The following is a 16,231-nucleotide window of genomic DNA, read 5'->3' as shown; positions in this document are numbered from 1 at the left end:
GGGTGGTGGTTGTTTCTTGATCCCTGCTTCTAAAGTATTTCAGTGGCTTTAATTCTAATTTTCTATTTTTAAAGTACTGCTTTTTTTGCTTAATGTTTTGTGTATTATTGTCTGCTTTTAGGAAACTTATAGCCAGAGTCAGTTTATTTTTATACCACATGTTCCACAAATACACTGTAGTCAAGCAGTTCACAGCCAAAACAAAAAAAGATTCCCAAGGGTGTCAGAAAAAACAGGGGGGGAAATCAGCTGTCCCCAACAATGAAAATGGAGTAAAATGTGTATTTAAATATATGTTTTCACATGGATTTTAAACAAATAATCACAGATTTGTGTGGAAATGAGATGGAATGGACTTACTTGCAAAATTGACATGAACTTAAAATAGACTGATCCATACATCTCTATATTCTGTGGACTGTTGCAAGAATGCTGAACAGTTTCCAAGAGAGAGCAGACATGCTCACTGTTTTAAAAAGTGCTGACAGTAGCCATTAAAATCTGTTCCTGACATGGAAACATCAATGACCTCTTTCCCAGCCACATGGAAAAATTCATTAAATTCAAAGGATTTAAAAAACCACATTATTATTGTCCTAACAGACGAACTTTCATGTAAGGATTGTGATACATTTTCCATAAGCTATTATTAATTTTGTGATTTTGCAAAATCTTTTTTTTCCCTTTAAATATATATTTTATTCAGGATTTTCTTGTTTTACAGAAGTGTAGTGCCTCGTATTTTTTTTTCCATGTAATATTTTTACAAATCCGTTTCATTTATTGAGGCATTAGGGGGAGAGGAAAAGAAAAAAGAAAAAAGAGGGGGGTGGAGAGAGGGAGGATGGATAGGGGTGGGGTCGGGTGGTGGTGTTTCTATTATGTTTAATGTATGTAGAGTTTGGTGTCAGCGTTGCTTGTGTTGTTCACTTGTGTTCCTTTGGTGGTGAGAGAGGTTGGGGTTGGCCTAGGGTGTGATTGTTTGCTTGTGATTGGCTGTGGTGATCTTTGTTTTCGTGTGTGAGTGAGGTGGGTGGGTGTTTTGGATCAGGTTAGCCATATTGATTTGTATGCTGTTGGTGGATTATTGTCACTGTCCTGTTGGGCTGTGTATGTAATAAAGGGGAGCCATACCGGGGTGAAGGCGTCTTCTTCTGTTTGTCCCCGTGTCAGTTTCAGTTTATTAGTTAATTTTTCTAGTAGGGCTGTTTCCCATACTATTTGGTACCATTGGTCCATGCTTACTCCTGACAGGTCTCTCCAGTGTCTGGTTATGGTGTTTCTGGCTGCTGAGAGCAGGTGGGTTATGAGTTCTTTGTGGTGTAAATGGGCATTGTTGTCTTGGAAGATGTTTAGTAGGGCCAATTCTGGGGTGATGTCTATTACTTGCATAGTTATTTTACATATTTCTTGTATGGCTGTTGTCCAGAATAGTTGGATTTTGGGACACTCCCACCACATGTGGAGGTATGTGCCTGTGGAGGTGCACCCTCTCCAGCATTTTGGTGAGGTTCCTGGGTGTATTAGCGCTAGTTTCCTTGGTGTTAGGTACCACCTGTAGGTGAGTTTCAGTGTGAGTTCTTTTCTTTTCGTTGATATGGATTTAAAGGGGGGTTTAGACCACATTCTGGTCCATTGAGTGGGGTTAATCTCATAGTCTATGTCATTCTCCCATTGTTTTTTGATTGCGTCTAGGGGATTTCCGGGATTTTGGAGCAGTATTTTGTATATTGTGGATACCGTCCCTTTACCGTTTCCCTTTGTTGTTAGGAGGTTTTCGAAGGTTGTCAGGGGCCTAGTTGCTGCTGATTTTACTGTTGGGTTGTTTAAGAGGGCATGAGGTTGGTGTTGTGTTAACCAGGGCATTTGGGTGTCTTCTAGTTTGTCTTGTATTTCTTGTGTTGACAAGGGTTTGTTATTTTTATAAAAGTCTATTAGGCGATATAAGCCTTTGGTTCGCCAGGTTTTTATCTTGAGGTTTTGTGCTGCATGGTGGAATAATGGGTGGTACACCAGGGGGATTAGTGGAGATGGGGTTGGGGATAGTTTGCCTATTTGTGTTTTCCATGCTTTGAGCATGGTCTGTGTGTACCTGTTAAGTGTTGTGGGAATTTTCTTTAGTTTGTTTGGGAGGAGTGGGTATGTTGTGGTGCAGGTGTTTTCAATTGTGTCCCTCTCTAGGTGTACCCATTGTTTTGTCTCATCTTCTAGTATATAAGGGATTATATGGCGTATTTGGTTGGCATTGTAATATGCTTCTATGTTGGGGATTCCCCATCCTCCTTCTGAGGTGGGGAGGTGCAGATATTTGGGGCTTATTCTTGGTTTTTTATGTGAGAAGATGAAAGAGTGTAGTTTTCTCTGCCAACTGCGAAGTTGGGTTGAGGGGATCCAGATTGGGAGGGTTTGGAATAGGTAGGTTAGTTTTGGGAGTGTGATCATTTTGATCATGGCTATTTTGTCTGAGAGAGTGAAGTTCATGTTATTCCATCTCTTTAGGTCTTTGTTAATTTGTCGCCACAGGGGCTTGTAGTTGTGGAGGTACAATTTATTGAGGTTTCTGGTTATTTGTACCCCTAGGTATCTGAACTTGGTGTGGCAAAGTTTTATTTTGGTGACCTTCGTGAGTTCTTTTTGGGTGTGAGGAGGGGTGTTGAAGCACATAGCTTCTGACTTTGTAAAATTTACCTGTAGGCCCGACACCATTGCAAATGTGTTGAGTTCTCTGATTAGGGAGGTTGCTGTGCTTATGGGGTCTGGTGTTGTGACCATTAGGTCATCTGCAAAGAGCCCTAATTTATAGGTTCTGCCTTTTATTTCCACTCCCTTGATGTCTGTGGCTGCTCGGATGCGGATTGCTAGGGGTTCCAGAGCCAGGATAAATAAGAAGGGAGACAGTGGGCATCCTTGTTTTGTGCCTCTTTGGGTAGGTATAGTGTTAGAATCTATACTGTTAGTTCTGCATTTTGCTGAGGCTTGGGAGTATATTTGTTTGAGGGTTTGTAGGAAGTTGGGGCCAAATTTCATGTTAGTTAGTACTGCTAGTATGTATTTCCACTCCAAGCAATCAAAAGCTTTGAGGATGTCTAGGGACATAATTGTCAATGGGAGTTTGGTTGCCTTGCTGTGTTTGATCAGGTTCAGTAGTTTCCTGATGGGGTCTGTTATATTGCGGCCAGGGACAAAGCCAGTCTGGTCTGGGGCTATTAACTTGTGTAGGAAGATTTTTAGGCGGTTGGCCAAGATTGATGTGAATATCTTGTAGTCTTGGTTAATTAATGAGATTGGGCGGTATGATTCTACTTTGAGGCTGTCTTTTAGTGGTTTTGGGATGCAGACTATTCTGGAGTGGGTCCAGATTTTGGGGATGGGGCCCCCTTTTATGATGTCGTTGAATAGGCGGGTCATGTAGGGCATCAAGGGTTCTTTGAATTTCTTATAGAATTCTGCTGTGAAGCCGTCTGGGCCTGGGGCTTTGTGTGGTTTCAGGTTTTTGAGGACCGCATCTATTTCCTCTGGGGTGATAGGGCTGTCCATGAATTCCTGTTCCTCATCAGTTAGGGTAGGCATGTTCAGTCCTGCTAGAAATGTTCTGATTTCCTTCTCTGGTGGGTTATGGGAGGTGTATAGGTTGGAGTAGAATTCTGCAAATTCTGAGGTTATTTCTTCGGGGGAGAATGTTATGTTGCCGTCTTTTTTGGTGATGCAGTGTATTCTTGTTTTGAGTGCTTTTTTCCTACATCTATTTGCTAGTAATCTGGAGTTTTTCCCTCCATATTCGTAGAAACGTTGTTTAGAGTATAAAATGTTGATCATTGTTTTGTTAATTTCTAGGGAGTCTAGTTCTCTCCTTTTTTGTTCTATAAGTTTGAGGAGTTTTTTAGATCCTGTTTGTTTGTAGCGTGATGAGAGGGCTATGATGTCTTGTTCTGTTTTGCTAATTTTTGAGGAGGTTTGTTTTTTAAGGAATGTTTTCTCTTTTATGCAAGCTCCTCTGGTGACCGCTTTCATTGCGTCCCATAGGAGGGGGGTTGTTATATTGTTTACATCATTTTCTTTGAAGTAGTTTTGAAGGGTTTTTGTGAGACTCTCTAATTTGTTTGTTTGTAGTTAGGATGGGACTGAAGGACCATGATGGGGTGGTTTGTGTTCCCTCTCCTATTTTAACAATGACTTCTACTGGGGCGTGGTCTGTGATTTTGATGTTACCTATGTTTGTTGATTCTACTGAGGGGATCAGACCCTGTGTGAGTAGAATGCTGTCCAGTCTGGACACTGTATCATGGCGTCCCGATTGGAATGTATGGCTGATGTCTCCCGGGTTTTGCTCACCCCAAATGTCGTAGAGACCCCTGTTTTTTTAGCATTTTTAGTAACTTGTAAGAGTTCCTGGTTGTTGGGGGTTTCCTTCGGAGGAAGGTTGCCCATGGGGTTGTGGGGTGGATGTCTTTCAGGGATATAACTTTCATATTCAGATTGAGGTCCCCTCCTAGGATTGCTTCCCCTTCAGAGAAGGAGAGGAATTTGTTTAGTGTCTTCTGGAAGAATTCCAATTGTTTCGTGTTTGGGGCATATATGGAGCCGATTGTCAGTTTGATTTTGCCATCTAGTGTCCCTTTAGCGAAAATGAATCTGCCTTTTTTGTCCTTGAGGACTGTTGTGGCAGTGAAGTTCAGGTCTCTACTGAGTATTATGGCTACCCCACGAGCTTTCCCTGAGCCTCGTGCGACCCACTGTTGACTGAAGCGGGGGTCGCTCAGGAGTTTGCTGCCTTTGGGTGGGTTGTGTATTTCTTGTAGGAAGGTGATGTGTGGTTTCATGGTGTTTATGTATGAGGTGATGCGTTTCCTTTTGATGGGGTTTCCCAGCCCCCTCACGTTTAATGTAATTGCTTTTAGGTTAGCCATCTTGCTTATCTATTATGTGGGGCGATTCCCTGCCAACCCGTTCGGGTTGTCTTGTGTCTCTCTCTTCGTGTTGTTTAAAGCAGTGTTTCCCAACCTTTTTTGGGCAAAGGCACACTTGTTTGATGAAAAAAATCTTGCGGCACACCACCATTACAGCCCCGTGACGTCAGCGCGCAGCGTCACGCCGGGAGGGACGCACGAAAGTGTAAGTTTCAATTTTTTTCCCTCCCCCTTGCTGGGGAACCTCCAAGCTTTGGGGGTGGGGGGGGAGGAGGCAGCAAAGCGAGGCAGGAAGGAGAGCGCGGCTTGGCTGGGTGAGCTTTGGCAGGGGCAGGGAATGAGAGCCGTGAGGCGGGCGCTGCGGACGGGGGCGCTGCCCGCCGAGCTCGCAGGCAGCCAGGCAGGCAGACGGCGAGAGCCCCGCGCTGGGCGGCCTCTCCTCGCCGCCGCCGCCCCGCCTCTCGCCGCCCGACTCGCCCGCCTCCCTCCAGGCAACATCTCGCGGCACACCAGGCAACATCTCGCGGCACACTAGTGTGCCGCGGAACAGTGGTTGGGAAACACTGGTTTAAAGAACCAGTGGGGTTGCGCTGACCTAGGGTGTGGTGGGTGGGGGGCTAATGGGATTAGAGTAAGATTTGGGTTAAAGAGTAGGGGGTAAGTTCCCTATATGTAGTCATATAGGTGTTTCTTTGGGGTGTTTTAGGCCATCTGGCATTTAGCCAGTTGGTCCTAAGTCTCAACTGGTGTGGAAGGCCGTGTTTAAGGACAGGCCATCCCCCCTGTTGTTTGCGATAGGGGGTGATCAGTGAGACAGTGTGAAGTGACTTTGTAATGTCGCTGTCAGGTATAAGGTTCATAAGCAATGTTGCCAACGTTATGAGCAACATTGTTGGTGTGTTGGGGTGGGGATGTGGGTGTTGGTACGCTCTGGTGCCACCATAGTGCTGGTTGGGTATCAGATTTTAGCCTGATTGTGGGTTGTGTTATTAAGGTTGGAGGAGTTGTTTTTCCCTAGTATGGAGTATGGGGGTGTTGAAGGTGTGGGTGATGGGGAATGTGGTTGAGGTCGTCTGGACTGGTGTTGGGGTGGGGATTCCTGTGGGGGTGCGGGGCTGGGGGGGATGTTGATGGTGTTAACTAAATCTATGTTTTTTTGGGGGGAGAGGGGGAAAAAGGGGGGGAAATCACCAGTCCTTCAGTTTGTGGTTTTTCCTGGTTGCTTCATTCAGCTGGGGTTGTTGTTGTTGTTGTAGGGTTGTCCATCTGCGATGAATTGGTTTGGTTAATCTTGGTCTGGTTTCTTGTGTCGTATGGCCGGCGGGACGGTTCTGAGCATGGTGCTTGCCTGTATTGGTTTTCGTTGTTGTGCCGCTTCTGTTGTTTCTTTTTCTTCTGTACTGTTGTCCAGTTGTTTGCTGTTGTTTCCTTGTGGTTGGGGCTGTCACTTGGTGGGTTTGTCGGTTGCCATTCCGGTGGGAGGTCGAGTTCAAGGTTCTTTAGTAGTTGCAGGGCCTCAGGTATGTTGGTAGCCATGTGTTGCGTTGTATTGGTTGTTACAATGAGGCGGAAGGGGAAGCCCCATCGGTATTTGATCCCTGCTTGTTGGAGACGCTGGGTGCATGGGTGCAGGCTTTTCCTCCGGTTTAGGGTATCCTGAGATAGGTCCTGTAAGGCCAGAATAGGGGTTTCTCCATATCGAAGGTTGGTTGAGTTTTTGAGGTGGTGCCATACCTCTTCCTTCTTTTTGTAGCGTGTGAAGCATACAATGATGTCTCTTGGGGGGGGGCGCTGGATTTTGGCATAGGTTTTAGGGCTCTGTGAGCCCTCTCCAAGTCATCTGCCTCAAGTTTCAGGCTTGGGATTGTGTTTTTCAGCCAGCGTATAATTAGGTCTGCTGGGCTTTTCTCCTCTGTTTTTTCAGGAAAGTTGCGGAAGTGGATGTTACAACGTCTATTGCGGTCTTCAAGGTCGGCTTGCTTAATTTTCATCTCTCTGTGTTCTGCTTCCATTTGGTTTACCAGTTCGTCCAGTTTCTCGTTCACACGTGTGTTCTCCTCCCGGTATTGCTCTATTATTCTTTCTTGCATTTGGTTCTTGTTCTCTAGAGCTTCCACTTTGGAGGTTAGATTGTTGATTAGTACCTGCATGGGAGCCATTGTGGCCTTCAGTGTTTCTTCTAATCGTGCTTCCATTTCCCTCAGATCTCGTTTCGTTATTGGGTGGTCATCGTCTTGAGGGGGAGTTACCGTCTTAACATTGTTTGCCATCTCCCTGGTTGGTGTCATCTCGGTCTCCCTGGTGGTTTTGGTTTGAGGTTGGCTTGGCGTCCTCTTGGGGTAGGGCGTGTGGTGGTTAGGAGTTGTGGCAGTGGTGATTCCTGGGTATTGTTGGGTTGCTGAGCTGATCAGGCTTTGTTGGTTGGTGGCTTCTACAGAGCGTTTGGATTAGGTGGTCATTTGTGTCACTTCTAGCCTGTGTTTTAAGAACTTCTCTAGGGCTTCTGTAGATGCCTCAGCGGTGCCGCCGAGGCGGGGGGGGGCAGGTAAGCAGAGATGGGTAGACTAACGGACAGACAGTTCATATAAAGGAAAGGGGTTAGCAGGTAGAGATGCAAGAGATTAGAGGGGTGGGGCCAGGGGAAATATGTGTTAGGAGGGGGTTGTATATGCCCCAAAGGGGTATTGGGGTCCAGTTAAGGTGGAAGTTGGGGTTGGGGGTGCGCTCAGAAACAGAGACAGACAAATAGGCTATATGTAAAGGGTGGAGGGAGAAGAAAGGGAAGAAGAAGAAGAAGAAAGAAAGAAAGAAGAAGGGGGGAGGCGGGGGGAGGGAGATTGGAGTAAAAGAGAAGGGAGAGGGAGAGACAAAAAGAGAGTTAAAAGAGAGAAGAGAGATAGTACAGTAATATCAGCGGTAAAGAGTGGCCCCTCTCTCCTCTGCTTTCTCCTCGGCAGAGATGGGGGCGGCAGCGGTAAGTTTGGGGCTCCTTTTTCTTTCTTTTTCTTCCTCTCTCCCCCCTTCTTTCTCCCTCTTTGCTCCTAGTTTTAGAGCTCCTCTCTGCTGTTGGGGGGGTGGTTGGGTGCCTTTCCGGCTCAATCTCAGTCGTGGGGGGGTGTTTTGGCTCCTTTGATAGATGCCTGGGCACCCCCGATTCCTCTCCGCTGGCGGTGCTGGCGGCTGCAGTCCTGGGAGCCCGGGGGTGGCCAGACAGAGCCTTTTACTCTGGCTGGCTTCAGGAGCTCTTTTCTGCTGTTGCAGCCACCATGCTGCCTCGCCGGAAGTCCCCAGCTCATTCATTTTGCAAAATCTTTTGTTGTATTTCACATCCCCCTGCTTTGCAAGGCGAATCACTCTTGGAATACAGGTCTGATGGTCTCACCTCAAAAGGGATATTATAGACCTGGCATCCAAAATGATCAACTTAACTCTATGAGTGACTTCTACAATAAGCCGTTCATTAGAAGAAACACAATTCCTCTAAAACTGGAATATTGCTTTGAATATGTTCACTCCAGTTGTAGCCGTTCATCCTTAATGACTGCTAGATGCTATCATTTTCTACAGTTGACTGCATAAGCATCTTTTCAGAGAGGAGGATGAATATCAATGAACTCCAAGCTGCAAGCAGTATCAGCTACCGATATTTTCTTTTGGTCAGTTAAAACACTTCAGATAGATAGTTAACAAATTCCTTGGCTGCCATTCAAACACGCAGAAAAGGTTCTGCCTGTGCACCTCTGTCATGGAATCTTAAATATCTTCCCACAAGGTATCAAAGAACAGCATCATTAACTTTAATTATAAGTCATCTTGAATTAAAGGGAAGTAAATAACATGTATATTTTAATACTTAGTTTCTGTGAAAGGTTGTGGTTAAGAAAATAACTTGACAGAATGGAGACAGGGGATCTGAGATGTGTACTGCCATGATCTATCCTGCAAATTGCAAACTCAGATAATGCCATCAGAGAATCCCAGCTTGCTTGCTTGGGTTGAAGAGGAAGAAGAAGAAAAAACAGTCTCCTTTCCTGTGGAGACATTTCTGTAAACATAGATGGCAGCACGGAGGCCAAAATGTTCCATCCGGTCCCTGTCCCCAAATCGTGCCTTCCTGTGTACTCAGCTCTCAGCTGTGTAAGCTGCCTTTCATGCCGCCTCTACTTTTACTGTTAGCTTATTTGTTCTTGGAAGTGTTGCATCACAGTCCCGTTTCTGCCAATGCAATGTCAAAAGGCCATTGTAGCGAATCCCAGTTGCTTATTTACAGTCACAGCACCCTGCCTGGGAACCTTTTTCAATGCAAGGGCCACATTTCCTCCTGGGCAAACTTCCGAGGGCCACATGCCAGTGATGGGCAGGGCCTGAATCAAAAGTGGACAGAGCAGCAAAAGTCTCCCTTTTGTAATGTTGTCTAGTTTCTACTCAACACAACTCTCTCTGTCCTTGATCTGGACAAGGAAGAGGCATTATCAGAGTTCAAGGACACATTCCAGCTAAACTTGGGTCTCCAGCTGTTGTTGGACTACAAAGAAGAAGAAGAAGAAGAAGAAGAAGAAGAAACCTTTATTGTCACCTCACCACCTGTGTGCAGTGAAATTAAACGCCCCCCCCATACACTCAATCTTGTTCGCGCTCTGTGTGCTTGTCAGAAGTCAATTACACCACTATTTTTTTCCATTCAGCAGCCCAACAGCACACGGATAAAAACTGTTCTTTAACCTGTTGGTGTGGTTGACTATACTGCCCAAAGGTAGGAGATTAAAGAAGTGCTGGCCAGGGTGTGAGTCGTCCCTAAGTATTTTCCTCAGTCTCCTGAGGTAGCGGTCTCCCACAATGTCATCTAATGAACTCCGAGGACAGCCCATGATGTCATGTGCTGTATTCGCCACCCTCTGTAGGGACTTCCTGTCTGTGGCTGTCAAACCAGTGTACCACACTGTTATACAGTATGAAAGGACACTTTCTATTGTGGCCTGGTAGAAGAAGATGATCAATTTTTGTTTGACATTGTTCTTTGCAAGACCCTGAGGAAATGGAGTCCATCATCTCTAGCTAGCAGGACCAGTGGTCAGGTATGATGGGAACTGTAGTTCAAAAATGGCTGAAGACTGAAGTTTGGGAAACACTGAGTTAGACTAGAATACTTGGGGTGCAAAGCAGGGTCTGTGAGAGGAGGTGTAGCCTGGAAGAGTCCTGAGGATCAGTGAGAGACCTGGAGGCATTTGGCCCCCAAGCCTAAGGCTCCCCACCCCTAATGTAGAGTTAGCACTACCAAGGATCTTGGCCATTCCACCTCTCTGGGGGACTAAGCTGAGGAGATGGGAGCTTATTCACTTTTTAAAAGAGAGCAGTAAACCTTCAGCAAAAATTAGGACACATATCAGACAAAATAGATAACAAGATAAATTTAATGTGTACAGCAAGTACCTCTTTGTAGTTCTTTAGACCAAAGCCAGAAGAGTACCAGGTGTCTGGGGGGAAAGAAAACAGATAGTAAGTGCCAGCACAAGCATGGCTGCTTATTGTCTTCTTACTTGGCATTTTTAGAGGTTATATGAACATTCCCATGAACACTACAGGGTTGAAACTTCTACCACAACGTAAAAGAGAAATTATATAGCACATTGGCTGCATCCAGCCAAGCTCAATCAATGAAAAATAGTCAATTCTATCATGGTAAAGCATATTTGTGTAAGTAAAGGCATTAATTTGTTAAGGAATGTTATTATAAGCATGAAGAACATCAGAACATCAGAAGAGCCCTGCTTGATCAGATCAAAAGCCCAGAGTCCAGCACCCTGCTTAGTGGATTGCCCAACCAAGTGCCTATGGGAAGCCTGTAAGCAGGACATGAGGACAACAGCCTTCTGCTCATGAGTTTTGTTCCCTACCATGAACTGTTCAAAGGCGAACAGTGAAACTTGTCTATAAGAAGAAAGACATTAGAAAAGCATTCCAAGTTCCAAGTTCCTTTCCATTTTCTTCACTGGCATATTCTACCTTTGAACAAAAAGAATAACATAACTCTGTACCAAATGCTGATGCTCTGAAATGGTGACAAGAGCAGTGTCTTGCACTAAAAATTCAGCAGTCTGCTGCTACTCAATAAGTCATCTTCAAAAACTTAAACCTAGCTCGTTCTCTGTTTGTTATATTAATAGACACTGTTGATCTAACGCCAATAGCCTGAGGACGTCAGTTTATGAACTCAATTGCACCAAAGTCTCCAGAAAGAATGTTACATTATTGAAGTTTTGCATGCTAGTACAGAGCCTCTTGAAACACTATCAGATATGAAGTTGTAAGAGAGTTTCCTTGTGTTTTCCCATCTTAGCTTCATTTTAGATGTAACTGAGGATGACCATGAGCATAACAAAATTCTATTTCTACTGCATGCTGTAAACCAGAGGTGTGGAACCTGTGGCCTTCTAGATATTGTTGAAATAAAACTCCCATCACTAACCATTGGCCAACAACATCTACAGCCCTTGGGTGGGAGGGAAGGTTAAGTGATCAGAGCCATTTGACAATGGAACAGATTGCCTTGAGAGGGAGATGGCTGTGCTGAAGGCATCTAACCAAAAGATGGATAGCCATCTGTCAGGGCTACTGCAATTGCAGCCTGCATTTTTGATCCTCCATTGAATAGGGAGTTGCATTAGATGACCTCCTTTGAGGTATTGAGCTTGTTATGGATAAGTTGTCCTCCTATTGAAACATCAGATTTTCACTTGGGTTTTTTTCAGGGATTCATCTCTGTTTATGAATATACAGGTAGCAGTGGTGGCCAACAATGCCTTTTACCAACTTCATCAGCTACACTCATTCATCAAGAGGTCAAACCAGGCCAAAGCAAAGTTTTTGTTTCAGTTCCTTTCAGGTTGTTTCACAATGCTAAATCTGAACAATATGTTGGGCTTCCCATGAAGGAAATCTGGGAATTTAAGAACATAAGAAGAGGCTGCTGGATCAGGCCCATGGTCCATCTAGTCCAGCATCCTGTTCTCAGAGTGGCCAACCAGATGCTTATGCGAAGCCCTCTAGCAGAATTAAAGTACAACAGTGTTCTTCCCTCCTGTGGTTTCTATCAACTAGTATTCAGAAGAATACTGCCTCCGACAGTTACATAGAATATAGAACATAGCCATCAGGGGTAGGGCTTACCCAAACTTTCATTTCCTCTGCTCTTTCCAGGCATGGCCGACAATTTAAAACTCCATGTCCAAGCACCTTTGCTTTTGCTCCGGGGTTTTCCCCATGAAAACCTGCTCTTAAATCTCAATCAGAGGAAACGTCAATCCATGGAAAACCTGCTCTGATTCAGCTTTAAAGAATGGGCTTTCATAGAGAAAGCTTGGGGAAAACCAAACCTCAACGCTCAGACATGGAGTGTAATAGCATGGACTTCTGCCTAGAAAGAGTAGGGCCAAAAATTAAAAGTAGCCATTGATAGCTCTATCATCCATGAATTTATCTAATCCTCTTTTAAAGCTTATCCAAGTTGGTGGCCATCAATGCCTCTTGTGGAAGGGGATTCCATTGTCTGCTCTTCTGTTGTTTGTTCTTTACTTTTAATGGTTACACTGATTTTTCTTTGATTTTCTAAATTCTCTGCTTTGCAGAGAATAGCAAAAAGGCCATAAGCTCAATAGTAGAGCATCTGCTTTGCATTCTGAAGGTCCCAGGCTTCAATCCCCAGCATCTCCAGGAAGGACTGAGAATGTACCCAGTATTAAACCCAGGAGAGCTGCATTCCAGGCAGTGTAGACAACACTGACCTAAACAGACCAATGGTCTGAATTGGTATAAGGCACTTTGCTGTGATCCTATGCTATTACTGTATAAAAACGAATAGATAACACAGCAGCCAAATGATCAGGATAATCCAATTGAATGTTAATGGTATATGGTAGAAGTCCCACAACATCTGCAGAATGCCAGTTAAGCTTCTACCATGACAGATATGCTGGTGAACATCCTAGATGTGCCAGTGGAACACCCTACCAGTGCAGTTGTTCCACTGGCAAAGACAAACCAGCAGAATGGGGCACTGTTTGGGACTTTTCCACGTGCTGTGTTTCCCCCTTCTAAACTGGATGAGTACTGAATATGGCAGCTGATGCACCAGCATATCTTCTTTCACTGCCCCTTCCCTCCCAGGGGCTGGCATAATTGGAGTACTCAGTAAGACCACCTCAGTAATCTTACTAATGTGCCTGAAGAAATACAAAATGTTGTGTTACAGTATCAAAGGACCATAAATGGCTTTGATAGTTAGATAGGAGAGGACAATGTGCTACTATCGCTTTACTGTCTTTTGCAGGAGAATTGTGCAAAGGCTAAAATGCACTCAGCATATGATTTGAATGACTGGGTAGAAAGATCCTGGGAAAGATTCCGAACGCCTGCAATTTTGTTTCAGTCTATGTTACAAACTGCATGTAGATCTACAGGAAACCATGTAATCTCAGATTTCTCTCTGTGTGTGTTACAGCTTTCTCTATGTGTTACAAATAGCCATGACCCATTTTGGAAAGTATTCATAGATGTTTGGACAAAAAATATAGCTGCAAAGTAACCTTTTATTATTTAATAACCTTTAAGCCAAGTGGACAGAAACAGGATAATAAGGAACTGGGCTGGCTAGACTGCCAGGCTCCAGATGTATACTTTTTAAACCATTCTGTAAGCGTGCAGTATTATTAGGAATACTAACAATTTTCAAATTGTAATTTTCACCTTCCCTCTTAAAGTTTTAGATTAAAATACTTGAAATGTTCTGGTCTTTGATTTTTACTTAATTCCAAGATTATTACCTCTGGCAAATTGTAATTTTCTCAGTTGTATTATTATACTTCATGTAGTCAATTGCAGGTTTCTCATAGCTGTACTGTGTGGAATTATTATAAGGTACAAGCACATTTAGACTAAAATAGATATGAGCAAGTCAAGTGCAAAGTGTATAAAAACAAAACAAAAAACTGACAAAAATATACCACGTTGAAGTCTATTATTTCAGTGGGAGAGATCTAAGAAGATTCTTAGCACATCCGCTAAAGTCGTTGTATCTTAACAGTGCTTATCTCTGGCAGGATCGTGCCCCAGTTTTTAAAAAGAAAATAAATGAGATACTGATTACATTTTAGTTCAAGCTATTTAAAAATAAGCCTGTTTACAATCTAAGTTTAATAGAGACCATATTAATTCTAAAATATATAGTGTTTCCATTGATACACACATGGAAAAAATAAAGCATATAAAAATTTTATGAGCCTCTATCAAGAGTTATATTAAAGCCACTCCTCTGTATAAAGAATTCATAGCGGGGGGTGGGGGAGACTTTTGAGGTCATATAAAAGTTCACACAACACAGGAGTCAAGGCTAGGCCACCAGGAGGCTGGAAACAATCAACGTCGTTTATGGTCTTTTGACTCCAGAAGATCTCAGTCAGGCTGCACTAGACAGAGAAATGGGGAGCAGGAGGAGGACCGCTGCATTGGCTCAGCTGGGCAACCAGCTCCATTGGGCTCATTTCTCCCTCAGCTGACACCTAGATGCAGCCATTCCAACCAGTTGGCCTTGAGAATGGGATAAGGGGAAAGTGCTGGAAGCTGCCCAGAGTGGCTGGGGAAACCCAGCCAGATGTGGGGGGATATTAGTAGTAATAGTAGTAGCAGCAGCAGTAGCAGTAGCAGCAGTAGCAGCAACAGTATTATCTCAGCTGAAAGACCAGCTCCATTTTACAGTGGTACCTCAGGTTAAGAACTTAATTCGTTCCAGAGGTCCGTTCTTAACCTGAAACTGTCCTTAACCTGAGGTACCACTTTAGCTAATGGGGCCACCCGCTGCCGCCGCTGTGCGATTTCTGTTCTCATCCTGAAGCAAAGTTCTTAACCCAAGGTACTATAGCTGGGTTAGCGGAGTCTGTAACCTAAAGCGTCTGTAACCTGAAGCGTCTGTAACCCGAGGTACCACTGTACTCTTGCTCTCCCTTTCCATTCAAGCTGGTTGTTATAAGAACTTTGAACTTCAAGAATTAGTGCCCAGGTTTTCCCATTCCCTCTTCACCCACATGGCAGCTCATCCACATCATGGTGGTGTTTTATTAGCATATCCCAGTTCTCAAGAACAAATACTTATCCACAGCCAATTCAAAAAAAAAACCCAGAACAGATTCACACAGGCAAAGCCCTTCATTTATAACCAGGCCTCTGGCCTTTAACTATATGTGGCCTTTTAGAAGTGGGTGTTTTTAATGTATTTCTCTTTCCTCTTGGTTTTAATGTATTTATGTATACCTGAAGGAGCGTCTCCACCCCCATCATTCTGCCCGGACACTGAGGTCCAGCGCCGAGGGCCTTCTGGCAGTTCCCTCATTGCGAGAAGCGAAGCTACAGGCAGACAGAGGGCCTTTTCGGTGGTGGCGCCCGCCCTGTGGAATGCCCTCCCATCGGATGTCAAGGTGATGGACAACTACCTGACATTCAGAAGACATCTTAAGGCGGCCCTATTCAGGGAAGCTTTTAATGTATGATATTTTAGTGTTTTTTGGTTTCTGTGGAAGCCGCCCAGAGTGGCTGGGGAAACCCAGCCAGATGGGCGGGGTACAAATAATAAATTATTATTATTATTATATTATTATTATTATTATGTGGGGTTTGTGGTCTGTTTGGATGGTTGTAAGTCGCTTTGGATTAACCTTGGCAAGATAAAGTGACTGAAAAATTTAATAAATAAAATAAAATAAAGCTGCGAAATGCAACATTATCAACGGGGTGAAATTACTGTCCTTACTAGGCTCATAACCACACCTACTTATACATATGGTTTTTGCTTACAATTATTGGGGAGCCTTTGGCTCTCCAGATGTTATTGGATTAAGGTAAAGGTAAAGGACCCTGGACGGTTAAGTCTAGCCAAAGGTGACTATGGGGTGCGGCGCTCATCTCACTTCAGGCTGAGGGAGCTGGCGTTTGTCCACAGACAGCTTTCTGGGGCATGTGGCCAGCATGACTAAACCACTTCTGGCACAACGGTGCACCGTGATGGAAGCCAGAGCACACAGAAATGTCATTTACCTTCCCACTGTAGCGGTATTGGATTACAACTCACACCATTCCTGATCATTTGAAGTGTTGGTTGGGGCTGATGGGACTTGGAGCTCATCAATATCTGAAAAACCACAAGTTCCCCATCTCATACTTACAAAGTTATTTCTTCCTACGATCATATCCTTTTCAAAATCAAAATCCCAATTATATAACCACTCAGATATCAAGGTCAGATAAAGCATGTTTTGCACTATATATGTTTGTATGTT

This window comes from Podarcis bocagei, assembly GCF_964188305.1.
Source record: "Podarcis bocagei genome assembly, chromosome: 6".
In the NCBI taxonomy this organism is placed as follows: Eukaryota; Metazoa; Chordata; class Lepidosauria; order Squamata; family Lacertidae; genus Podarcis; species Podarcis bocagei.
Note: the sequence above shows the minus strand (reverse complement) of the source record.